The 27084-nt window shown below is 38.5% G+C and overlaps 1 long non-coding RNA gene and 1 pseudogene across 1 annotated transcript; both read right to left on the bottom strand.

Annotated features, from left to right (window-relative positions):
• Nucleotides 1–398: 398 nt before the first annotated feature.
• On the bottom strand, nt 399–784 carry LOC126076289 (protein BEX5-like; annotated as a pseudogene).
• A 12050-nt stretch (nt 785–12834) lies between these two features.
• LOC126075301 (uncharacterized) lies at nt 12835–26830 on the bottom strand. Its single transcript, XR_007517153.1, has 3 exons — nt 26645–26830; nt 14801–14895; nt 12835–13091 (listed from the first exon to the last, which is right to left on the bottom strand). It is a non-coding gene; the product is annotated as an uncharacterized LOC126075301 (long non-coding RNA).
• Nucleotides 26831–27084: the final 254 nt, after the last annotated feature.

Genomic DNA, 27084 nt, shown 5'->3' with positions numbered 1-27084 from the left:
TAAATTTGTGGCAAATTGTCATAGCAGCAATGGAAAATCAATACAGATTTTGAAACTCCAGTATTTACCAATACTCCCTAATGATCCACTGCTTTTTTTATAACCTATTACTCCTTTTTTTGGTTTCGTTTGTTTGTTTTTTAACTGCTTTATTAACCTTCATGTTAATAAAACTTTTAATATGTAATAAACATCTTTCCATGCAAATTGATGAAACTCCCCTGCCTACAGAAAAGCTTATAGACTAGGTCAAAATGAAACCTCCAATCAGAAAACTACAGAACACCAAAATGTTCACATTAAGGGTAAACCCCCTGCCATCAAGTCAATTCTGAAAGGGTACATCAAGAAAATGTAAGTTTGAGAAGCAGGAGGTTTATGATTATTAGCCACAGGATTCAAAGCATAAGACAAAACTCATCACGATGGTCATGGTGAGGAGGGTCCCCTATAAGAATGCACTATACCTCAACTACTCTTCCCTAATCTTCCTCCTTAACTCTCTCATCTCCCTCATGAACTGTTATATATCATCTGCATCTCCATCTATCATATCAGTGTTACTGGCAAGCCTATGGGCACATCCCCTATAAAATCTTGTGCAGGTGGAGCCAGGCTCCCTCTACTATTTCCTCCAGGCTCTGGCCTTCACCTCTCCCAAACTGTGGGCTACTTCTCCATTCTGCAAGGGGGCCTGCTCCCTACCTTCATTTTCCTGGGGAATGTATTCCACGTAGAGATTTTTATTTTCCTGCTTGTTTTTCCTGCAAGGGTCAGAGGCCATCTTCTCTCAGCCTTGGGATCTACCAGGCCAAGGGACCTAAAGATTTCAGGGTCTGCAAGTAGCACCAAGGCTTACAACTACCTGTCACAATCAGGGCTAGCTTCCACCACATCCTCCTTCCCTGGACTACAGGCTTGCCCGCTATCAGACCTATAGTGAGCTGGCACACAGCCACTAGCAAAGACCAGACTGCAGCTACGTGTTAATCTTTATTTTAAACACAATTATAGACAAGTTTAATTAGTTCCATACATGGTCAATGGGAATTTTGACACATCAAAATGGAAATGTCAGATGATGCAATCAGAGAGCCCACACTAAAAGAATAAGCTTTGGTCTACATGAAAAGATTGGCCAAGAGAAATAAATATGTTTATGTTTTTATCTTAAGATGAAATATTTATAATATGGATATAGCATTTTTATAAGTCCTACTTTTACCAACTTTTCAATTAGTGATCAACTATTTCACCCAATCATGTTAGACAAAGAGGGCTTCCACTGAATTATTAGAAACAGCTACACTGACAGCAAGGAATAAAGCTGAAGATCTAAGAGTATGTGCAAAGCATTGTGGAAAAACCATAAAATAATATGATCAAAATAATAAATATGCTCAAAGCATAGAAATCTGGCAAACCTTAGAAGCAGCTGGTTATATTGATAAAATAACTGACTTCTATAATGAGAAATTTTAACTGCTAAAAAAATTAAGTTATAGTTTCACATATAATAAACAGATACTTGAGAAATGCATTTTTAAGAGATTTATATTAAAACAGCCAAAGTAAAAAGTGTTGATACTTCAAAGGATATTTGATCATTGGAAAATTCCTTTAAGAATTCTGAATATTAAAAAAAACACACACACACAATCTCATATGTCAGTATGACACTTCTGCCTTCATATTTGCAATCTCAAGATATTTCAAACCAATTTCTGGGCTTGCCATGATACTTAAAGTATTATATTATTTTCTCATGCCCCTCCTCCCCCCAAAATTTCATTTTTATTTCTGTAAGAAAATCTTTGTATACTTGAGATAACTTTTTTTTTAATACAAACACACTTTTACACTAAAGGAAAGTATCAAAACATACCAGTGAATAGTCATTGGGGAGTTTTGCCGACATTAGTAATTATAAGAGAGGGCTTTTTTTTCCCTCTTCAATTTGAATGGAATCCAATGAAAGCTGTTAATCTCTCTGGAATAACAACTGTATTGAAGCCATTTCTTTATTCCGGGTTTCCATGCCACCCTTCTTTCTTTCTGTAAAACAATGGTTTCCCATTTATACCTTTATTCCATTTTTACAGAATCTGTACTGAGAGAGAGACAAGGGGCAACAGGCTGTCTATCAGAGTCAATGAAACAAAACATGTTGAGAAATGAGATTCGCAGCCTTTCAAAAGAAAGCAAGAAAGGGAGGGAGGAGAGAAACAGGGAAGGAGGGAGGGAGGGAAGAAAGAAAGAAGGAAGGAAGGGAGAGTGAGAGGAGGAAGGACACACTAGACAAGCAGGTTAAAGTACTAATTTTGTCTGCTTCTGTTAGTTTCTAAGAATCAAATTAACTGCTCCAATATTGGTCACGCTCATTTCTGACTTTTTGAGTAGATCACAAACAATGGAAAGAAAATGAAAAAACAATCACAGTGCCTTTTCAAATAAAGAACACAACTAGAAAACTTGGGCAAGGGTGTTCTCCACACCCAAAAGTCCAAAACGCAGAGCCATGTCACTACCGAGAATCTAATCCAGACACAGACCTGGAGAATCCATGTACCCACTCACACACATTGCTGATGATTAGAACGTGTCTCTGGAAATCAGTTCACCACTCACTGCATTGTCAGCAATTTTCCCCTAACATGGAAACCCTCCTCAAACATTGCAAAAGAATAGATGTAAATTTATTCATGAAGTCACACAATGAAGAGAGTATTGACTTAGAGTCAGACAGACTAAGTGAGTTATGTGAACATAAGCAAGCTCCTCTATCTGAGAAAGAGCTAGAATAATATTTACTAAGCACTGAATTTTGTGATTCAATTGGATAATTTGCAGCAAGATAGGACTCAGCAGAGTGCCAGTGCTTTTTGATACCTCCACCTTATTTCTTCCAGCTCTTCAATAATTGTAATTATGATCTGTGAAAATCATGTTCTTCACAATATAAAATGTACCATGAAAAAAAGTACAACAACCCAAAACCTTTAAATTGTTCAATAAATTTAAATAAAACATTAAATAATATGAATGTTTAATTTAATACATTATTAAATAAAAATTAATGCTTGAATGACTTCAATTAGAGTATCAAAAATATAAATCTATAATTTTTAAAAGTCTAAAGATACTTTTTATTTAGCAACTCTGTATTAGCAACATCCTCAATCAAAAGCCACATTCAACTTGAGTCTCTCATATTAAGATAAAGTAATTGAAAAAAAAAAAACAGCAACAGAAAGCATAAAGATATTACAAAAATAAGAACCAATGCAGAAAGACAAGGAAATTTGACATTGTATTGCCTAAAGAATAGACAATGGATAAGTAATATATTTTTATTTTCTGTTATATTTCAATTCTAAATTACCGACTATTGTGGAGTATATCTATTAAAATTCTTTTCTTTAGTTTTATCCTCCAGCTTCCCAAGAGCTCAGCCAGAAAGTTTTCAACCAAAGCAGTAACTTTCTCCCCCATCCAAGAGAGATTTGTAACTACAAATATAGGGAGAAGTGTCTACTTGGTGTCTATCGTTTAGAGAATGAAGTAAGGGAGAATTCTAGGTCTGAGGGATTATATGATTAAAATTCCTGATCCTCTAAGCTGAACTTCATATTTTGGAAGACATATTTTGTATGGCTTCATATTTTGGTTAAAATATTATAGATTTTCAGATTCTCAAACCCAACTCTATCAAAATGAAATGCAAAATCATATTGCAAAATCAAGAGTCTTGGAGGATTTTACATTATTTTTAGATTATATGAGGTGCTGGTTTCCTCCAATAGCATAGTAATTGAAGGTTGGCTTGATACAATGAAGATACATTCCTGGCATTAAATAAATGCCCTTTGATAATAACAAGAAGTATGTAAGTTACTTACAAAGAAGTTCACTTCTGACTAGAGTGGCCTAATATGCAAATTTCCTAGCTTTTCCCTAGAATTCTTTAATAAAAAGTTAGTTAACCATCTTTCTTCTTTATTTTACTCTAAATTGTGTTCATATAAAGCAGGGTGGACAAAATATTCTTGAAGAGAACTGTCCAGTGACATGATTTACAGAATTTAAGATGCTCAAAATGTTTAGCCCCTTATATGATGCCCTATGAGAAAGAAATACCTTACTTAAAATTTGTCACCCTGTAAAACATCTTCATATTGATGGAACTTCATATTTTTTACTTACATTATATAAAAATGCTTAGGAAGTGAAAAAGAAAGAGAAAGGAAGGAAGGAAGAAGGCAGGCATGGGAGGAAAGAAGAATAAAGCATAGGAGGAAGGAAGGCTAATATTGTGTTCTTCCCTTGTTTGGTGGCACTTATCCAAACTGATTTTTCAATCTCAAAGATAAAAATAAGGGCTGTGTCTCTCTTGCCTTCTTTTAGTAGACCAAGTACCTAGAAAAGCAGTTCTTTTGCGTGTAAGAGCTATTTGAACTATTAGAACTCCTTTATCACCAAACAAAAAAGATCTGACCCTGTTCCAGCAGTGAAAAGAGGCAGCCTGGCAAACATCTACTCTCCCAGATTTGACTCTCGAATCCTTTGTTGACAGTGTTTATTTTAGCCTGATGGGGGCCACCATTTGAGAAGATAAATCTCTTTTCCTTTCAAACATGTAGTGGAATATGAGCTTTGTGAGAGCTGTTGGTTTCTCCTTCAAAATAACAAAACTGTAAAAATGCTACTTTTGATTCAGTAGTCACCCTACCATTAACAATTTGCAGTAAGCAGATGACACAACCTTGCTTGCTGAAAGCAAAGAGGACTTGAGCACTTACTGATGAAGATCAAAGACCACAGCCTTCAGTATGGATTACATCTCAACATAAAACCAAAACCAAAACCCACTGCCGTCAAGTCAATACCAACTCATGGCGACCCTATAGAACAGAGTAGAACTGCCCTGTAGAGTTTCCAAGGAGCACCTGGGGGACTCGAACTGCCAACCTTTTGGTTAACAGCCGTAGCACTTAGCCACTACGTCACCAGGGTTTCCCCTCAACATAAAGATAACAAAAATCCTTACAACGGGACCAATAAGCAACATCATGATAAACGGAGAAAACACTGAAGCACTCAAAGATTTCATTTTACTTAGATCCACATCAAAGTCCATGGAAGCAGCAGTGAAGAAATCAAAGGACACGTTGCATTGGGCAAATATGCTGCAAAAGACCTCTTTAAAGTGTTAAAAAGCAAAGATGTCACCTTGAGGACTAAGGTGTGCCTGTCCCAAGTCACGGTATTTTCAATCGCCTCATATGCATACCAAAGCTGGACAATGAATAAAGAAGACTAAAAAGAGCTGATGCCTTTGAATTACTGTGTTGGCGAAGAATATTGAACGTACCATGGACTGTCAGAAGAACGAACAAATCTATCTCAGAAGTACAGCCAGAATGCTCCTTAGAAGCGAAGATGGTGAGACGTTGTCTCACTTACTTTGGACATGTTAACAGGAGGGAACAGTCCCTTAAGAAGGACATCATGCTTGGTAAAGTAGGGGGTCAGTGAAAAAGAAGAAGACTCTCAACAAGATGGGTTCACACAGTGGCCGCAACAATGGGCTCAAACATAGCAACGATTGTGAAGATGGTGCATGAAGGGACAGTGCTTTGTTCTGTTGCACAAAGGATTGCTATGAGTCGGAACCAACTACACAGTATCTAACAATGCCTAAAAACAAGTTACCCGAGATATGGTCCTGTCATGTTTTCTATTTGTCGCCAACAGTTTCATTATATTTTATAATGGTGTTAGTGCACCACAGTTATCGCTTAACCGAGTTTTGTCTTGAACAAGACAGTAGAATTGTCAACTGCTTGCTTAACATTATTCTTGCACTTCTCTACCCTTCTTTCATGCACATTCAAAGGAGCTTAGTGTAATTGTACTTCAAATGAAAACCATGAAGAATTCTTTTCAAGAAAGCCCATGTTGCAAAAATGTTGCAATGTTCCTATTAAATCTAAGGCCTTCGCCCACCTTATCCTTCAGTACTTTTATTTCTCTCTACCCCTTCCCCTTACTCCCCATATTCACAATAACAACGATGATAACCTTTTGTTCCATTTTATCCTTTTAAGAGCTTTCTCAAGGTGTAACTTAATCAAGATTACTAATTGCAAGTTACAAAATCCACTTCAAACAAGCATAAACAGACAAGGTACATTTATTCAACTGAGATGCCTCACAGAACCCAAGAGCTGGAAATGAAGCCTGACCTTCCTAAAACACAAGAACCAGGCAAATAAACCAGTAATCCCAGTCGTCCCTCTCTCTATTTCTGCCTCTATCTATGTATCCACTTCTTCGTCTTTCTCTCTCTTCCACTAGGTTTCACTGAGGCAGCATGCACGTGGTCAGCAGCTGCCTTTTTTTATTTTGCTTACTGAAAACAAAGACTAACTAGTACTTTCCAGATCAAATCCCAAATTCTGAGAAATGAAAACCTGATACACCAATATTGGGTCAGTTGTTCACCTTGTCCATCGACTCTGGCCAAGGATTCAGAGTCACGTAGTTTGAACATGGCTATCAGGTCCCACCTTCAGGGCAGAAGGAAAAAGCATTATCAGAGAAAAAGGCTGGAAAGATCCCCCACCCTCCTCCCCCCAAAAATGTTCCTAGCACTAGGACATAGGTTCTGTTGAATCGGACCCATTTTAAGGATGCGAAACTAAAGCACATTTTATATAATGGTCTTATTTTAAAAGACTGTGGTTTTAGTCCAAGCTCTGAAACTAACAAGATTTTTAATCTAGGACATGTCAAAAACACTTCAGACTACACAATTTGAAAGTTTCCTTTCAGCATAAAATATGGTAATTCTTGATTCTCCTGAGATTGATCTCTTAAATAGTCAATGTTCCTATATAGATAATATTTTATAGCTTACCAACATTAGCTAACTTTCCCCAAAATAGTTTCCCTGGGCCAGGCACTATTCCAAAAGCTTTACAAGTATTAACTTATTTAATTTTCACAGCAACCCTCTGAAGTACAAATAGTAATCGTCACAATTTTACAGGGCCAAGAGTGGTTAAGTAACTTGCTCAAAGTCCACACAGCTAGTGATTGGACAGAGAATCTGCTTTAGAGTCTACATTTTTAAATGATATATACTTTCTCCTTCAAGTGATTGGACTCTGGTTTAGAAATCTGATTAAGTAACTACATGCCCCAAGTCATAGATAACTCTTCTCTGACTTGTCATACTTTCCAACTTAACGGTAATAATAATCCATCCAGTCTTTTGTATTTGCAGAATAAAAAGGCAACTTAAATCAGTGCAGCTTGTGGTCTTTTTCCCTTTAAATACACAAAATGACTCAATCATAAATCTTTGGAAACTGTGAAAATTTGGTAGCTTCACAGTCATTATCTTCAAAGTGACCGAGTTCAGAGAATGGTGTAGAGGCCCCTTTGTCCAACAATGGTTTCCACTGTGGTATCCAGTCATTGCAGTAAACAGCCCCCAAATCTTAGTGACTTCACAGAGTATAGGTTTATTTTTCATGCACACAAAGTCTGAGGAAGGCTGGGCTGCCCTGCTAGGCAACATACCTCCAGCTAAAATGCAGGGATCCAGCCTCTTTCCAGGACATGGCCAAGCACAGAAATGAAAGAGAGAGTTAGTGTGTGTGTGTATGCCTGAGGAAGGTGCACCAGATACTTAACCCCCTTAGCCCACAAGTGGCAAATGTCTCCACTAGTCATATTCTATTGGCCACAACTATCAGACATTCACTTAAGGGTAAGGAAGGATGGAAAATGGAGGCACGGCATGTCATTGGTCAGTGTTAATACTGCCTGTCATGGTCTGCCCTTAGGTACCAAATATCCATTTGCTCCATTCTTTCCAGTTACAGAAAACACTCTGCCCCAGGTGGACAACACAAAGACCCAGCCAGATCAAATCCAATATCCAGTGCCCATTTACCAGCTGTGTGAGCTTTGGGCATGTTACTTAACCACTCTGTGCTCTGCAAAACGGGGACCAGTATTGTTCATACCTGGAAAGATTGATAGGAGAATCCAGTCTCCCTCTACGTGATCCGCAGCTGCCTCTTCTCCAAGTCCTATCTGTCAGATACAGGTATGGTGCTTCTGGATCTGACATTCTAGAAACTAAAATGTAGGTTATATCCCTTGAGACATAAGCCCAGTATATAGTGATAGCACAGGGTCAGGACACTGGCTCTGGATGCTCTTTCAGAAAGGGGAAGAATGGGAAACAGACAGCAGCCTCTCTTATATGTTTTTGGTTGTTGGTAGCTGCCGTCATGTTGGCTCTGGGCTCACAGCAGCAACATGCACAAAGGAAGGAAATGCTGTCATGCCCATAATCAGCTACAGATAGGACCACTGTGATTCATAGGGTTTTCATCAGCTGAATTTCAAAATTAGGTAACCAGGCCTTTCTTCCTAGGCTTAGTCTGTAAGATCTTCTGAAACCTGTTCAGCATCACAGAAACATCCACGTCTCCACTGACAGATGGGTGGTTTAGCTATGCATGAGGTGCATTGGCCAGGAATCAAACCTGGGTTTCTCACATGGAAGGCAAGAATTCTACCACTGAACAACCAATGCCCCCACTCATCTATACTCATCCAGTTGTCATCAAGTGAACTCCAACTCATGGTGACTGCAGTATGGGGCACAGAGTAGAACTGTGCTCCATAGGGTTTTCAATGGCTGATTTTTTTGGAAGTAGATTGCCAGACCTTTCTTCCAATGTACCTCTGGGAGGACTGAAACCTCCAGTCTTTCTATTAGCAGCCTAATGCACAAGCAGGATAACCATTTGTATCATAACAAGTCTAAATTCAAAGAGGAAGACACTGTGAAATTTCCCTGCCCTGACAAGTTACCAACTTTCAAACTCTGGCATTGTCTAATGCAAGGAACTGCCTTACCCATTGTTCTCTGTGACCCCTATGCTTGTGCCCTCTAGGAGGTCCCCTTTCCCTTGGCCACATCTGAAAGGAACGTTGAGAGCATGCCCTTTTTGGGAGCAGTACAGTTATCAAAGTAACCTTCTGTTTATAGAAGGCTGGATTATCTTAAGTCTTGAATAATAAAAGCCTTTTGTATTTCAGGTTTGGGGTTTCTTTGACAATATAATTTCTTCAAAACCTGGTAGGCTTCTTAGTTTTGCTTCTAATTAGCTCCATGAGCCAGTAGCAACACTCAAAATTTATCTTTAATGTAATTTTCAGCTTGCTTTATTTTGATTCCCCTCTCTCCTCTGGTTCCTGGGTGGTGCAAATGGTATGTGTCCATCTACTAACCAAAGACTGGCAGTTTGAACCTACCCAGTGTCACCACAGAAGAAAGGCCTGGTGATCTTCTTCCATAAAAATTACAGCCAAGAAAACCCTATGGAGCAGTTCCAGTCTGTAACACATGGGGTGTGGTCATCATGAGTCGGAACTGATTTGATGGCAAGAGGCTTTTTGTTTTTTCTCCCCTGTAGCCCCCATCATGTCTCTAATCAGTTTAACTGTGGCTACTTGAGACTATATAGTACAATACATGGGAAGACCACAACCTTAATCACTTTGCCCTGAGTCAATTCATTTGAAAAGTTAACAGGGTCTTTGCTTTTCTTTCTGTTGGGGATTAACAAGCAACCAGCTTTTCAACTCTGGAGGGCCCTGAGTTACTCAGCTCTTTCTTATAACCTCCTGGAAAAGGCAATAAAAAATATCCAACACACAGTGCTAATGTTCTGTTTTCCAAACTCTCGCCTAAAGTTACAAACTCAGTTGGTATGCAGTCTGTTTCCTAATTTATCACAAACAAGAGCATTGCCAATTATTTCACCACTCCATTTTCATTTTTCTAGCCTCTAATACTGGTTTTCTCGCCACATGAAGCCTGAATACATAGCCAATATTGCATACTTATAAATCCCCCACTCCTAGTAGCAATATCTGTTTTGGGCAACTACTTTTTTTTGTTATAAAAAGTAACTTCCGTGGCCATCTAAGGTACAGCTATTGGTCTCTACTCACCTGGAACAAAAGAAGAAGAAGGAAACCAAAGACTCAGAGAAGAAAGTAGTCCACAGGACTAATAGTCTACGTGGACCACAGCCTCATCTACCCTGATACCAGAAGAACTAGATGGTGCCCAGCTACCACTACTAACTGTTCTGATAATGGCCATGGTAGATAGCTCCTGATAGAACAGAAGAAAAATGTGGAACAGAACTCAAAGGAAAATCCAAACTTATTGGACTGACTGAAACTAGAGGACTCACTGTCACCCTGAGGTGCTCTTTAAACCTTAAAAAAAAATTATCCCTTGAGATCATGTTTTACCTAAATAACAGATTGACTCATAAAATAAAGAATATTACCCATGAGTAATCAGCTCCTTTAAAAAAATCATCTATATGAGACCAAATGGTCAAAAATTACTCCAAAGCAAAGATGAGAAAGTAGGGGGGCAGGGAAACTAGACTACTGGAAACGGTACAACCAGAACTGAATGAAGGAGAATGATGACACATTATGAAAAATGTAACAAATATCACTGAATAATTTGTGTAGCAATTGTTAGATGAGCACCAAATTTGCTGTGTAAACTTTCACCTTAAACCCAGCTAAGCACAATAAAATATTATTTAAGAAAAAAAAGTAACCTCCAAATCTCAGTTGCTTAAACAATATAAGTTTATTTCTCACTCACTCATAATGCTGCATGGTCTAGTGGCTCTCCTGAGTATAGTCTAGTGGCTCTCCCCCACCAATGACCTCAAATCAGGGTTCCTTCCATCACATGGCTTTATTATCCTCAAATTCTTCCTTTCCAACTATGTGGACAGGGGAGACAGTAGGCAGAAAATGCCAATTAGTTAAACACCTTGTCCCATAAGTGACACAAATGACTTCTGCTTACATTCCATTCTCCAGAACAAGTGTCATGGCCAACCTGATTTCTACAAGAATTAGTTGACGATTGTTTCTTATACATTTTCTCTGCCGGTGCTCTGGAGTCTATCCTCTACAGCTTCCTGAGATGCCTTCTTCCAAGTCTCACTCCCTCCTTCTCTAATATCACCAACCATCAAAACAGTTCCAATTTCCAAATTATTGCAAAATCCTTAGTTGACTCCATTTTTCCTTAAAACTACCACCTTCTTTTTAATTCCAGCTTTTTACACTTTCATATTTAAATCAATGTTCTTTTTATATATTCTCCCTGTCAACTCCCTATGACCACAGCATTTAGATTGTTTTCTAATCACACTAGTGGCATAGTGGTTAAGCATTCGGATATTAACCAAAAGGTTGGCAGTTGGAACTCACCAGCTGCTCAGCGGGAAAAAGATGTGGCGTTCTGCTTCCGTAAATATTACAGCCTTAGAAACCCTATGGAGCAGTTCTACTCTGTCCTATAGGGTTTCTAGGACTCAGGATCGACTCGACAGCAATGGGTTTCTAACCACACTAAGGACTCCTTTCATAAAATTCAACTAGTCTTACTCAGCTCACATCTTAATACCTGTTGCATTCTTCACGGCTCCCTCTCCTTAAAGCACAACTTTATTTCCTGGTACTCTCTCTACCCCTTCTGGCAAAATTTTACCTTAATACCCTCATACTATGTACTCTTAACTGTGTCCCAGTACTTAGCCCTCTACTCTTCACCCTTCATGGTTTTTACTAATTTCTTAAGTGCATTTAACACCAAAATAATTCAATTTGTTTCTATTAATTTTCTCTCTTTGCTGGAGTGTTGGAATTCTACAGTTGGAAAGATTAAACCAGCTATACATAGTATGTGTTAGAGGTGGAAGGGATCCTTTAACTACAGCCTTTAATTTGTCAGGCAATAAAACTAAAGTCCAACAGTCTATGACTTGACCACAATCATATCATGACTGGCTAGCAGCAAATTAAGACTAGATCTCCACTCCCCAATGCTCTATCCGCTATACTAGACTGATTGCCTGATTTTTATTATTTTCAGTGTGTTCCCACTGTTTTTCCAATTTATTAAGCATAAACTCCAGGAAAACTCTGCAAGTTTGTCTAGACAAGACAACTAAAGAATTAAATCTTCCATAGAGGTAAGGCATCTGAATAAGGCATCAAATCAAATTAAAAGTAATCTGTTAATTATGAAATCCTTCAGTAGTTTACTTTTATTCTGAAGTGAAACTCTCATTTCTTTACCTAACTTTAAATTTTTATTTATTATCCTTAAACATTTTAGGAGTATGAAAAGCCATTTTGTATTAAATGGCAGCCTCTTCTGATAAGCAATTTCTACCAATTTTTTAAACATAAAAACAAACCTCTAAAGAAGCACTATTAATTGAAATTTGATTAGCAGATTTTATTTAGCTTAGTTTGTCATGTTAATCCTTATTATTACTATGGCAAGTAAATGCCATTCATTTCTTCTCTGAAAGGCAGTTATCTGAGAGAAGTGGCCAACAGGAAAGCAATTATACCAGTCCAGATTTTCCATGGATTAACAGAGCAGAGGCCCAACAAAGGTGAATTTCAAAGCCCCTAAAATACTAAGTACTTTCAATAAATGTCAGGGGTGCCATGATCATGATACAATGTTGGCATTTTTGTTGTTCCTTTTGAATTCAGCAGTTATGTTCTGGAAACACACAGAATGTTGCTAAACCCAAGCAATTTATTTGACAACTTTTGAAAGGTCTCTTCATGCTTTCTCTAACCAAATATCTTCTGTCAATAGTGATGGGATCCTGTTGAGCTGAAACCAAAATTAAGGGAGAAACAGTCTGCAAAATACTTACTTCCCAGAGACATACTGAGAGAAGTAAATGAGATAGAGGTGAATGGGCCTGAGAGTGGAGAGGGGTGGGAACAAGTTTAACCATCAGAGGTATGTACTAATATACCCTTGGCACATCAGAAATAAAATGTACCTGTTTGCTTTTTGCGGCTTGAGGTTATATAATTCCAATTGCTGGCTTCCTAAATATATTTTCTTGGAAAGAATCAATTCACTGGGTTGAGGAACTGCAAGCACAGCAAACCAAAACTTTGTAATGGGATAATTTATGGTTTTCTTTATCCTACACAAGAAATGGAAGAATTTAACATAAATTAATCGATTGAGCACAATAAAATTAAATTATTCTAAAATTTATTATAAAAAGGGGGAATTGTTCACATGAACAGGTAATTAGCAGAGAGATGATCTATAGGAAATTACACTAAAGATAGGATGTAAAGATACACTAAATGCATTCTCAGTTATTGAGATTGTCATGAATCTGGACTCTACAGATACAAAAGTTTCTTATATGAACAATTAAGCAAGGCTGAGTAAAGGAGACTGAAGAGAAACTTTCATTAATAAGCATGTTTTCAAAATGAAGAAAATTGGAATTCATGCTTTTGTTTGTTGGTTATTCATTTGAGGTCTAAAGTCCATCCTTCCCTCATCCTTAGCAAATTGTATGAAAGAATTTGCTGTCTTATTTAGCTGCGTTCATAGAAGAAAAGACCACATTTGCAAACTGGAGCTTACCAATGGCGTTGCTTTTCTATTTTTGAAGGACTCTGGATCTCAAAAGGAGCCTTGGTGGCTCGGTGGTTAAGAGCTCAGCTGTTAATCAAAAGGTCAGCAGTTCGAATCCACCAGCTGCTCCTTAAAAACCCTATGGAGCAGTTCTACTGTGTCCTCCAGGGTCACTATGAGTCAGAATCAACTTGACAGAAATGGGTTTGTTTTGTTTTTTGTTTTTTTGGTTTGGCTGTCAAGTAGGGAATTAAAGACCCATGCTAAGAACCTTTTAGGGACATTCTAAAACTTGCCAAATTCTCCCTTTGTTTTTTGAAGGAAGAAGATAGTTAAACAACATGGTGCATAGCAAGTATCTTTTCTAAACACCATCTTGATTGAGAAACAGACCAGTTTAATACATGTAATTATTTGCATAAACATATGTAAGAGAAATGACCAGACAGCCTTCTAACTGTTTTCCTTGCTTTCTCCAAGCTATTCCCCACACTACAGTCTGGGTTACCTTTCAAAAATACAAATATGATAATACCACATTTCTGCTGTAAACTTTCAATGACTCCCCATTGCTCCATAACACATTCACCAAGACCTTCCTTGTCTAGCTCCTGCTCAACTCTAAAGTCCCACCTCTCACCATGATCCCTCTCCAACTCTCCTGATGAGCTATACTGAAAGCCTCTCAGTTTTCTGCGTGCTCTGTGTTCTTTTACCCATGCCTTTGAAAGTGCTGAGCTCTCTATCCAACACACTCTGCACAAAACTTATCACCCCCTCTCTCCCCTTCTTACCTGATAACATTTACACATGCTCCAGAAAGCATTCCCGGATTGTCAGACTAGATTTTATCTCTCAATCCCCGTGGCATCTTTTATCCAAATAAACTAGAAATTACCTAAGAATTCAAAGGTTAAGGTTCCAATCAGCAGTTCTTAATCAGAAACTCATAGGCAAGGCATCCACGGAATCATGCCTCAGGCTTCTAAAACCAAAACTAAACCCACGGCCATCGAGTCAACTCCAACTCGTAGCGACCTTATAGGACAGAGTAGAACTGCCCCATAGAGTTTCCAAGGAGCGCCTGGCGGATTTGAACTGCCGACCCTTTGGTTAGCAGCCGTAGCACTTAACCACTATGCCACCAGGGTTTCCCAGGCTTCTAAAATATACATTATTTTAAAATAGGACTTAAAACAGAAGCTTCAGTCAAGATTCTAAGATAATATATCAGATACAAAACTGAGTTGCAACACAAACCGTTCTGTAGGAATTATCTGGCACCCTTTCTTCTCCTTCTTGCCTTAGTCTTGGCTCTGACTTTCTAGGGTTCAGGAACAGCAACCAGTAATTCCCTGGGGAGAGAACAAAGAGAGAATCTGCCAGGCGATCCCTTTCTCCAGCTACAGACTTCAAGACTACAGCAGAACCTGAGTGACTAGAGCAACCATAGTCAAGATTCAAGCCATGATAGATTCTGTATTGATACTGCATTGCAATGTCTACCCTGACTTGGAATTAATGCTTTGGGAGAATTCCACAATTTAAACTGGATGCATCAGGCAGAAAAACAGTCTTATACCACATTATGTGACTTCATTAGATTAAGAAAGTTTTTAAAATTATCTTTAAGTAACTTCCTGAAAATTAGTTTTAAACAGCATAAATGGCTTCCAATTTCTTATGCACTTAGAGTCCTCAGGAGCTTCTTTTGCAGCTATAGCATTGTTGGAGTTCCTCAGGGCTTTCTTTTTTTCTCACTCATTAAAATCTCTTTAGACAGTTTTACCCAAGCCCATGTCTTCAGTGACTAACTATACCATGATGACTCCCAAATGCATATATCTAATCCTAACATCTCTGAGCTCTACATTCATAACCAAATTCATAGCGTCAAGAATATACAATCTCAAGACAAGGATGCTCTTTATCACCACTTCAATTTAACATTGTGCTGGAAGTCCTAGCTAGAGCAATAAGGCAAGAAAAAGGAATAAAGAACATCCAAATTGGCAATGAAGAAGTTAAACTCTCCCTATTTGTGAATGATATGATACTATACATAGAAAACCCAAAAGACTCCATGGGAAAACTACTGGAACTAATAGAAAGACTAGTGGTGGTAGCCAGGCACCATCTAGTTGTACTGGACTCAGACTGGTGGAGGCTGTGGTAGATGTGGTCCATTAGTCCTTTGGACTAAGCTTTCTGTTGTGTCTTTAGTTTTCTTCATTCTCCCTTGCTCCCAAAAGGGTGAGACATTAACAGGATACAAACCATAACCAACAACACAAACTCCAGAAGATAACCTAGATAACTATGATCTTCTAAAAATTAAATCCTTTTATTCTCATCAAAAGACTGCACGAAAAGAGTAAAAAGAAAACCCACAGACTGGGAAAAAAATTTTGGCTATTACAAATCAGACAAAGTTCTAATCTCTAAAATTTACAGGAAAATCCAACACCTCTGCAACAAAAAGACAAATAATCCAATTAAAAAATGGGCAAAGAATATGAACAGATACTTCACCAAAGAAGACATTCAAGGGGCCAACAGACACAGGAGGAAATGCTCAGGATCACTAGCCATTAGAGAAATGCAAATCAAAACCACAATGAGATACCATCTCACCCCAGCCATACTGGCACGAATCAAAAATACAGGAAGTAGCAAATGTTGGAGAGGTTGCGGGAGATCAGTATACTTATGCACTGCTGGTGGAAATGCAAAATGATACAACCAGTTTGGAAAACAATATGGTGCTCTCTTAGAAAGCTAGAAATAGAAATACCATATGATCCAGCAATCCCACTCCTAGGAATATATCCCAGAGAAATAAGAGTCGCCACATGAATAGACATATGCACACCCATGTTCATTGCAGCATTGTTCACAATAGCAAAAAGATGGAAACAACCTAGATGCCCATCAACAGACGAATGGATAAACAAACTATGGTACATACACACAACGGAGTATTATGCAATTATAAAGAACAATGATGAATCTATGAAGCATCTCTTAACATGGATGAATTTGGAGGGCATTATGCTGAGTGAAATTAGTCAATCACAAAAAAACAAATATTGTATGAGACTGCTACTATAAAAACTCATGAAAAATTTTATACACAAAAAGAAAGAATCTTTGATGGTTGTGAGGGAGAGGAGTGATGCGGACGGAAAACCATTAAATAAACAATAGATAAGTGGTAACTTTGGTGAAGAGTAAGACCATACACAATACTGAAAAAGCCAGCACAACTTGTACAAGGCAAGATCATGGAAGCTCCACAGACACATCCAAACTCCCTGAGGGACCGAATTGCTGGGCTGAGGGCTCTGGGGACCATGGCCCTGGGAAAAATCTAGCTCAACTGGCATAAGGTAATTTATAAAGAAAATGTTCTACTTTCTACTTTCGTGAGTAGTGTCTGGGGTCTGAAAAGACCGCAAACGGCCATCTAAGATACTCCACTTGTCTCACCCCTTCAGGAGCAAGGAATAAAGAAGAAAACCAAACATAAAAGGGAAAGATTAGTCCAAATGACTAATGAACCAAATCTACCACATCCCCCACCAGACTAAGTCCAGTACAACTAGATGGTGCCCAATCAGCACTACTGACTGCTCTGACAGGGATCACAACAGAGGGTCCCAGACAGAGCTGGAGAAAAATGTAGAACAAAATTCTAACTCATCAAAAAAGACCAGACTTTCTGGCCTGACAGAGAGTGAAGGAACCCTGAAGAGTATGGCTCCTGGACACCCTTTTAGCTCAGTAATGAAGTAGCTCCTGAGGTTCACCCTTCATCCAAAGATTAGACAGACACATAAAACAAAAAGAGATTAAAGGGGCACACCAGCCCAGGAACAAGGACTAGAAGGCAGGAGGGGACAGGAAAGCTGGTAATAGGGAACCCAAGGCCAAGAAGGGAGAGTGCTGACATTTTTTTGTTGTGGGGTTGTTAACCAAAGTCATAAAACAATATGTGTACCTATTGTTTAATGAGAAAATGTACTAATTGTTCTGTAAACCTTCATCTAAAGTACAAAAAAAAAAAAAAAGTGCTATCTATGCGTTCACAAAGGGTGCTGCTCTTAAAAGGGCCACATGCTTATATGGGCCATGCCTTTGGTTTAAAGCTCTGCCGTAGCCATGTTGAAATTCTTAATTTTTTAACAAGGACCTTCACATTTTCATTTTGCACTGGGCCCTATAAATTATGTAGCTGATACTCCAGTTCCACAGGGAAAACTCAAATTCCCCTTAAACTCAATATCTCTCAAATTGAACTAATGATCTTCCCCTCAAACCTGAGCCTCTTGCAGGGCTCTCTGTTACAATGATGGAAGTACCATCCATCCTGTTGTACCACCCGGAAACCTAGGAGCCATCCTTGATCCTCTACCTTACTTCCTGTACCACGTCTGCCATCAAGGTCTGTTGTCTTTCTCCCTGCATTCCTTTCTCATCTTTCCAACTCTCTCCATTGCCACTGCTTCCACTCTCATCCAAAATACCATCGTTTCTCAACTAGATTACAAAAGTTGCATAACTAGTCTGCCTTCATCCATCAGGTTCTCTATAATTCATTCTACGTGTAGCATCAAAAATGTTTTTTAAATACAAATCTTACCATGTCACACTTATACACACAGTACCCAACACACACACACACACACCTGTTTAAAGTCTTTCAATGTCTTCCCATTTCTTCTATGTTACATTCTAAAACTTTAGTATAACCTACAAGACCTGTGTTCGGGCCCCTTTCTACTAGTATTTTTATAGGGTTCTTTAATTTTCTTTCTCCCTCTCTCCCCACCTCCAACCTCATCCTAAACTTCATGATTATTAAAATAGTGCTATCTAAGTATCCATATATCCAGGTAAAGCCATTTAATAGTGTGCAGCAGGGGTGAAGATAGCCATACACTGGTTTTGGTTGTAGTAGAGAGACATTTAGTGGCAACTTGCATCTTAAGAATTTTAACCCTAATTACAGGAGGTAGAGTGCCTAAGGAAGGGAAAATTAAATCCCAGTATGGACATGTTTGGAAACCCTGGTGGTGTAGTGGTTAAGAGCTACGGCTGCTAACTAAAAGGTTGGCCGTTCAAATCTACCAGGTGCTCCTTGGAAACTCTATGGAGCAGTTCTACTCTGCCCTATAGGGTCGCTATGAGTTGGAATTGACTCTATAGCAATGCGTTTATGGACATGTTGGAGCCCTGGTGCTGCAGTGGCCAACAGCTACGGCTGCTAACCAAAAGGTCGGCAGTATGAATCTACCAGCCACTTCCTTGAAAACTCCACGGGGCAATTCTACTCTGTCCTATAGGGTTGCTATGAGTTGGCATCAACTCCACAGTAACAGGTTTAGTTTTCTCGGTTTATAGATGTTTTAGTTCCTAGATATGTCAGGAAAAACTTTGATAGGCACAACCAGACTGAACCTGATCATATTAAATGTGGAAAAACCTCATTCACTTCAGAGAAGAAAAAGAGGGGAAAAGGATATTAGACTGTAGATGAGACTGGCCCCTAGGAAGCAAAAATGTGCCACTCTCTGTGGAGTACTACAGAGATTTTTGCTAAGGAAAAAAGATAATAAGGTGAATTGTATACATCAGAATTAGAGATGGTAGGAGTAGGGACAGCTTTGTTTAAAGGAAACAAGCAATAAGCCATGATTGCCAGGGAGCCATGGGATAGAAAGGGACAGTTGTTAGGAGCGGTACACAAGCATTGAAAAGAACAAGGAAAGAAAAAGGAGAAACCAGGAACAAGATGAGGAGGCTGCAGAGAGAGAGGCAGAGGGAAAGATTTGTAGCAATTTTCCTCTCTTTGCTTTTTTTTTTTTTTTTTTTGCTTTGGACAGAGAGCAATATCTAAAGATGGTTTTAGGAAGTTTTTAAGTGCTAAACTATAAAGTTCCCATTTTCTCACTTTAAACAGGTCAATCATAAATATCTATGCTGTTTTTCAACACTTTATGAGTAAAATTAGTAACAAGGATTAGGGTGGCAGAGGGAGGTGGCATATAGAAACAGGAAGAGTCAGACCACCTACAATGGGGTACATGTGGGGGGCCCATTCAGAATCAACATTAAAATGTATTTAAATAACAGACTCCAAAATGAACTCTCCAATTCCTTTATGGTAGGTAGTACTGGAATCTAGGATAGATATTTTAGAAAGTAAATGGGGAAGAAAATAAAAACCTCAGGCAGGCACAGAAGGGTGCATCACTATGACAATCTGACCAGGGCACCATTGCCCACCAGCACTAGAAATACTCACCGAGAAGGGACTTTGATGTCTCCTCATTTAGAGTACCACCCACTTTGCAAGGATTCTGAGTTCACATGCTAACAAAGTTTGGCCTGTTTGTTCAATGCTGTTGGGTATAATTGATTTTAGATTACCCTGATTAAAGTGAGCCTAATTTTCAGACTGTTATCATATCAAAAGTCCCTGCTAAAAAGAATCTTCTTGAGGAGCTCTGACAATTCTGGTTTAATTCTTTCCATAAACTCTCCCTTAAGTAGAAGAAACAACAGACAGAGGCTGATCAAGCTTATGAATGCTTTAATACTTCAACCCATGTGACAACCAGGAAAGCTTGGTATTCCAGAACCCAGTGAAAAAAGTGAATGACAATTTGCAAAACATATTTTCTACTTTTCCTGTGACTAAGTGAAAGTAAAATTTTGATTGTTACTGTTATTTAGGAAAAGAAATTGAAATCTCTGATCTAATTACAGACAACTATCTAGGGGGAAAAATCATACTCATGGGTTAGTTTTAGGAAGAAAATTACTTTTGGAACAAATAACCAAAAAAAAAAAAAAAAAACCCACTGCCATGCAGTCAATTCTGACTAGTTGCAGCATCCAACTTGGCTAATGTATTCTTCTCAAAGACATGAACTGCCCTTTCCAGTGGCTTCCTTTATTTACAGATTGGTCGGTTACTTTGTTTTTGAAATTTTACTTACCAATAAGCCCACTTTGACACACTAAATGGAATCATAAAGGCTTGAAAATGTTAATTCAGCTCTTCAAAGGCCTAAGATGCTACCAGAAAATAGCTCCACCCTAAAATCAACTGAAGAGCTTTAAAGCTGAAATACTAATGCCTGAGTCCCACTCCCAGAGATTCTGATTAATGTGGTCTGGAGTGAGTCTCAGCATGGTTTTACATAAGTTTCCCAAGTGAACTTCCAGCCACATTTGAAAACCACCGAATCAAGAAGATCTGTATAATTAATATTAAAATGATACATGAATAATCAACAACTGGCACTTGATGTGAAATTGAATGTGAGTCAAAGATTAACTTACCAAATAAGTTTCCCCTAATGAGTAATGTCCTTTACCAAGGAATAGTAGCCGGATATAAAAACCAAAGTACCAAACTAGCTGCCATCCAGTCGATTCCGACTCATAACGGCCCTATAAGCGACCCTATAAATAGAGTAGAACTACCCCATACGGTTTCCAAGGAGTGCCTGGTGGATTCAAACTACGGACCTTTTGATTAGCAGCCAAAGCTCTTAACCACTATGCTACCAGGGTTTGCAGTAGCAGGATATGTAAGGCTGAAAAACCCATTGCCATCGAGTCAATTCTGACTCATACCAACCCTATAGGACAGAGTAGAACTACCCCGTAGGGTTTCCAAGGCTGTAAATCTTGCCGGAAGCAGACTGCCACATCTTTCTTCCTCCAAGTGGCTGGTGGATTGGAACCGCTGACATGTCAGTCAACTGAATACTTAACCACTGAGACACTGAGGGCTCATTACATAGGTCCTAAGTAAAAAAAAACAAAAACAAAATTTTTTTGTTTTTTTACCAGTAGCGTAATCTAGAATTATGCGTAAAATTTCCCAGATGTTCCAAAATTGAGAATTGCTATTTTTCCTAATGCATGAATATAAAAGAATGCATTATTTCAGTTCACCAGTTATTCATACCAAGCTACGTGAAAGTATTCCAGTCACCCCTACAAAACTGTATTATTTTACTTCATATATATATAGAAAGTCACAAGTTTCTACATGATACCTTGCTCATTGGAATTGGCCAAATTCTAATTTCTTTGAGAAATGTTTCCAGTATTATTGCAGAAGCCCTTTCAGGGGAAAAATTTTATAACTTGGTTCACTACTCATCCCATCCCATTTTTGCTCTCTTCATACTCTTCTCACCCACAGATGGAAAAGTGAAAATGTTCCTAAGTGAAAGGGCACAAAAATGTGATTCATCTCCTCTGCAGAGGATTATCACTGCCTAGAATACCCCTGCTAGACAGTAAAATTTTATATCTTTCAGGTCATCATTGAAAGATTTTTTAGCAAGGGAGTGACTTGACATTTTCTATTTTATAGTCAATGTATCACAAAGCTAGTCTGGATTCAAAGTTCCACCTTTTGATGGAAGGGGCTTGTTATAGATTGAATTGTGCCCAACCTCCCCCCACCCCCCCACCCAATTATGTGTTGGAATCCTAACCCTGGTACCTGTGGATGTAATCTAATCTAATCTGATGTACTCACCTTCCATAATACAATTTAATGTAATATAATCAATTACTTGAGGTCATACCAGCGTAGGGTGAATCTTAAACTTAATCACTTCTGAGTTATATAAAGATCATCATAGACACAGAGATATGTGTGCACAAACTGGGGAAGACAGTCACTATCTGACAACAACCGTAAGAGATGAATCTATAAGCACATGGACTCCAAGGTTTCCCAGCTACTAGGAGGTGAAATAAAAAAATAATAAAATAAAAAGTAGGAGTTTGTATAGGGCAAATGGTTAAGCACTCCACTACTAGCCAAAGGGTTGATGGTTTGAACCCACCCAAAGGCACCTTGGAAGATAAGCCTGGCAATCTGCTTCTGAAAGATCACAGCCTTGAAAACTCCGTGGAGCAGTTCTACTCTGCACACAAGGATCGTCATGAGTTGGAATTGACTTGAAGGCAACTAATAACAACAGAAGCTGAAATAGACAAATGACCTGTCCCTAGAACCACACCCTGAATTCAGACTTTTAGCCTCCAGGTTGCACAACCTTGCTTGCTGAAAGTGAAGAAAACTTGAATCACTTACTGATGAAGATCAAAGACTATAGCCTTCAGTATGGATTACACCTCAACATAAAGAAAACAAAAATCCTCACAACTGTACCAATAAGCAACATTATGATAAACAGAGAAGATATTGAAGTTGTCAAGGGTTGCATCTTACTTGGATTCACAATCAACGCACATGGAAGCAGCAGTCAAGAAATCGAACAATGTATTGCAGTAGGCAAATCTGCTGCAAAAATCTCTTTAAAGTGTTAAAAAGCAAAGATATCACCTTAAGGACTAAGGTGTGCCTGACCCAAGCTGTGGTATTTTCAATCACCTCATAGGCATGTGAAAGCTGGACAATGAACAGGAAGACCGAAGAAGAATTGACGCCTTTGAATTATGGTGTTAGCAAAGAGTATTACTGCCAGAAGAATGAACAGGTCTGTCTTGGAAGAAGTACAGCCAGATTTCTTCTTGGAAGCGAGGATGGCAAGATTTTGTCTCATGTACTTTGGACATGTTATCAACAGGGACCATTCCCTGGAGAAGGACATCATGCCTGGTAAGATAGAAAGTGAAAAAGAGGAAAACCCTCAACAAGATGAATTGACACAGTGGCTGTAACAACGGGTTTAAACACAGCAACAATTGTGAGGATGGTGCAGGACTGGGCAGCGTTTCCTCCTGTTGTACATAGGGTCAGTATGAGTCAGAACTGACTCGACAGGAGCCTAACGACAACAACAAAGCCTCCGGAACCATAAGAAAATAAATTAATACCACTTACGGTATTTCTGTAGCACCAGCACTAGGGAACTGAGACATGGAGGTTAATAGTTTATTTCTATTTTTAAAAAATTTTTGCTCCTGGCCAGGTATATGGGGAAAATTGAGTCTAAGATGCTTTCTTGTCTGCAACTTGCCTACACAGCAACTAGAGAACACTTACCGAGATGGGAAAAAAAAAAAAAAAAGGCATTTCAGCCTTCATTGCCAAGTATAAATGAGCAGAGACTTCAGACCAAAGGCAGAACCAGGTCTTCCCTCAACTGCAAGTCATCTCACCTGAAAGGGAAATGATGGCAGCACCAACGGCGGTGGCGGCAGAGCATATGCGCAGGGCATGGTGCCTCACAGTCAGAAGTATCACTCCCAGTGCTCTATAGTGTTTGATGCGTGTTAGTACTGAACAATTCATTTCCACACTCTCGGTGATCTTAAGATCAGTGAGGAAAAAATCTTTGGAGGAGCACATGAAAACCGCTGTCTTTACACATAAGCTCTTCCTGGAATTAAATTCAGAGCAATTCTTACTTTCATGCTAAAGACAATTTAGTCCTATCCAAGCCTGAAATAAGATCTGTATTTATTCCTGATGTAATATTTTAGTACTTTTCAAAAAGCGACCTGCCCCTGCCGTCATTACTTTCCTCTCTCTACGAGCACATATATTCTGCTTTATTGAACATTAATTCCTATAATTAAAAATCCTTTTCCTTTCCTGTTCCCGTTCATGGCAATATCTTCTCTTTTCACACATCACTTCTTTTTTCTTCCTGAATTGCAAAAGTGAAAAACTACAAAAGTTGGAATAACGTTGTGAATGTAAACATGCCCGTTGCTATGGAAGCAGCAGCAGCTGAGCAAGAAGCACCTGTGGCTGCAACATTTGCAGGAGACCAATTACCAAACCTGGAGACTCTAATTCAGCAAACAGGAACAACAGTGGGCACAGAGAAAATTGCTTGTTTTATTGGGAGGGAGAGAGGCAAGCCAGGAGACTTCAAGACCTATAGGAGGTATAGCTGATGTTGATGAGCCTGCCCATTGCCTAATAAAAAGGTCGTTTTGCAAAGAGGCCTGGCAAAAATGCAGTGTGTAGCTACCTGACTGATACACAGGAGTCTAATATCACCTCCTGTGTTTACTGGCGCTTCCTCCGCAGGCCCAGTGACAAGGCCAGTGTGAACACCAATGCCTCACTGCAACTCAACAAACCGTTGCCATGTTGCTGCCTGCTGGGTAGCCACAGAAATCTGAGCAACGTGCAACAAGTCCAGTAGGACTTGGCCATTCACTTAGCTTAAAAAAAAAAAAAACTGTATTAAATGTTCCATACCATGAAAAGAAAGGTACAGCTACATTTCTCATTCTTCCCCCTCTTAAAAATGAGAAGAGCAAATCAAACAGGCTATTTATTAAATGCATCATCGTTTGTCCTCTGGATCTAAGGGATTGAGGAGCATTTTTACACATTTTGTTTTCCAGTTATCTTAAGAAAAATGTTAATATAAACAAACCAAAACCAAACCCATTTCTGAGATTTTGCAAACAAGAACTAAGGACCCGCCTTATGAGGATTTATATTAGAGAGCATATGAAATAAAAATCATTTGCATCATATATGTCATCGCCAGAACCAGGACCCCAAGAACTAGAAACTCAAGACTCTAGTTTGTCACAATCAAAAAAATAGTTGAATGACCTCTTTTAGGGCTCATTTGACTAATTCAGGCTTTTTGATCCTTCTCTGTTCACAAAACAGAACAGTTTTCTGCACACTTTGCTGGTACTTAATAAAATTTATTTAATTGAATTTAAGTAGACAAACTGAGAAGTTGTTAAAGCAATTATTTGTACCGAATTTGCATAATTGGCTATGACACAAACGTGCTAAAAGATTTTTTAAAACTTTAATTTCTGCATTTTTAATTAAAATGTTGATGTTATTAGCTGCTTTCAAGTCAGCTGCAACGCACGACAACCTTATGTATAACAGAACGAAATGTTGCCCAGTCTTGTACGAACTTCATGATTATTGGTATGTTTGTGCTCATTTTGTTGTTGCTATTGTGTTAATCCATCTCATTGAGTGTTTCTCTCGTTTTCATTGACCCTCAACTTTACCAAACACGATATACTCCTCTAGTGAATGATCTTTCCTGATGCGTCCAAAGTAAGCCAACCACAGTTCACCATCCTCTCTTCTAAGGAGCATTCTGATTGTAAACAGTGGGGTTTTTTTAATTATTTTTAAAATATGAAACCCATTTTTCTATGGACCTCAAGAAGATATTCAGTCTTGGTTTAGAGAAGCAGAGTTTATACAGTGGAAACAACAGACCAGAGGTTAAAAAACAAAGATTCTCTCTCCAGCTTGAACTTGAATTGAACAAATCCTTGAAACTCATTTTCCTCATCTGTAAACATTCTCCCTGGTAAGGACCAAATGTCACTGTAAGTATAAAGGCAATTTCAAAACTATAATCTATAAAACTAACTACATAATACGAACCTCCTTTGTGTCTTGGTCCTTTGGGTCTTTAGACAAATGCTATTTTTTCAGTGAGACCATTTTTGGCCATGTCATCTAAAACCAAATCCCACCACTCACACTTCAAAACCACTCTTCCTGCTTTATTTATCTCCTTAGCATTTATCACCACCTTATGCAATACATATTTCATTTACCTGTTTTGTGTATGAACTCATTGCTTGCTAGAATGGGAGCTCCATGAGAGCAGCGATTTTTGCTGTTGTTGTTTGTTTTGTTTTACTTTTTTCCCCAGATATATCTGCAGGCTTAAATAGTAGGTATTTACAAATATTTTTAATTAATGAATGCAAAAAAGAACAAATAATATATCATTGTTGATTTCTTCCAATGCCTTTTCAAGATGATAGAAACACAGCCATAGTCATTATATCGAGCCTCTGACCATATCTTAAAGTCAAAAGAGTCCAGTGAAAGAGCCCAGGATTGTGAGTTAGGAGGGAAAAAAGTGGGAGATCTTCAGCAAGCCACTCCACCAATCGCTATCTGTTATGTACCCAAACTATCTAGTAATAGCAGTTCTAGTCCTCTGATGGAATTATAGGCATAGAATATGATCGTGTGAGCAAAAGTGCTTTAAAAAGTTAAAAGCACCCATAAAATATTACAATCTGTACTATCATTAAACAGTATGGTTTCTAATGCCTTAATATTTTGTCAGGGACATTAAGTACCTTGGGAAGAAGAGCAACAGTTGCACTGCAAATATTTCCAAAGGGATGAAGAGAAGGAAGTTTCAGCTGGTTTCGGCCTCTCCACCATGATTGCGTGTGAAATATCAGTCAAGGGCTGAGGAAGTAGAGCACGTCATACCAGAGATCAGGGCACACCACGATGTCCTTTGTGAAACTCAAAAGTAGGCTCAGATGTGCTAGCAAATTAAAATGTGTAGATTAATGTACACTGCTCAGTACAGCATAAAAGGCACAATTTTAAAAAATTAAAAATTAATCAGACATCTGGAAATAAGAAATCACTGCTTTCTTCAAAATGTCATAGAAAGAGAAGTGTCTGATGACAGATTCCGTTGTTCTTTGTGTATTATTTTTTTGGTACGATACCTTAGTAGCCCTGCATATGATTAACTTCCAAATAACACAGTTTGCAGGCATTA

This window comes from Elephas maximus, chromosome 4, assembly GCF_024166365.1.
Source record: "Elephas maximus indicus isolate mEleMax1 chromosome 4, mEleMax1 primary haplotype, whole genome shotgun sequence".
Taxonomy (NCBI): domain Eukaryota; kingdom Metazoa; phylum Chordata; class Mammalia; order Proboscidea; family Elephantidae; genus Elephas; species Elephas maximus.
Note: the sequence above shows the minus strand (reverse complement) of the source record. Positions and strands in the feature narration are given on the sequence as shown.